This window comes from Crocodylus porosus, unplaced genomic scaffold (genome assembly GCF_001723895.1).
Source record: "Crocodylus porosus isolate Cpor-Errol unplaced genomic scaffold, CroPor_comp1, whole genome shotgun sequence".
NCBI lineage: Eukaryota > Metazoa > Chordata > Crocodylia > Crocodylidae > Crocodylus > Crocodylus porosus.
In genome coordinates, this window is record NW_017728916.1 from 12,100,567 (window position 1) to 12,101,693 (window position 1,127).

Genomic DNA, 1,127 nt, shown 5'->3' on the forward strand with positions numbered 1-1,127 from the left:
CTCCACATCCTTTTTGAATTGTGGAGCCCAAAACTGGACGCAGTACTCCAGCTGCGGCCTCACCAAGGCCGAGTACAAGGGGAGAATGACGACAAAATTTAAAGGACAGGAGGAGATGGTGTTGTTTGTAGAGATTGCCCTGACTAGTGTTGGGAAAACATATTAATCACAAAACCTAATCTTTTTATAAAAACCGAGGTAAATGTTTCCTTTTTTTTTTCACATCCCCAAATGGAAATCCAATGGCATCGTGCTTGCACAGGCACAACTCCTAAGGAAACTAATCACTTCTGAGGAACAAGAGTGTGGTTTCAGTGGCTAGGGTAATTTTAGGCTTTTGTGGATCAGTTTTCATCTCTTGTGCATTCATGAAACTTCATGGAACTATTCTTTGGGAGTGCCTACATGGTACAGTACAGTAATGTGCAGAGGTAACTGAGATTAGGGTGACACTCTGCCCAGGCTAATTAGCTCTACAGAGGCTTTTCTAACTTGGCTAGGCTGTTTTTGGTACCTGATTTAGTTCCTTCAGAACGTACCCTGGCATCTACATAGTCTTTTATTGTGGCACATAGAGACATGTTTTATTTATACTGAGCTAGGTTGGGCCAAAATCTTTCCCATTACCTTCAACTCTCTGTTCAATTGACTTACTGTGTCTTCTTCTACTGATACCCTTGGGCAGTTTGTTCCCTTTTTTATTCAAGAGCTAGTGGGTGAAATACATTCAAGTTTTTCATAGGCTCCTCTCAAGCCTTCCTATTTTTTTTTTAATTATTATTTTTAAATACAGGTTTCCCTTGCCAGCCGTGGTTCCTGAAAGTTCCCATGTTTGGCAAAACTGTGGTTGGTAAGATAAAAGGCTTATGGTAAAAATGGGTTAGGGACTTGAATATAAATAATAAAGGAACATACAGTATATAAAAATCATTTTTATTTACCTTTAATAGGTTAAAAAAGGTTCATTGTTGTGTAGTGTGTCTTCTATAGAAACTAATGATGGATGCTTCATTTTCTTTCTGGACTTCCTTGTATGGTTTCATGAGGTCTTCTCTCTCCCCTGCCCCCAGCCTGTCTCTCACCCATTGACTCCTCAATCTACATTTTCACTGACTGCCTGTCCTGCA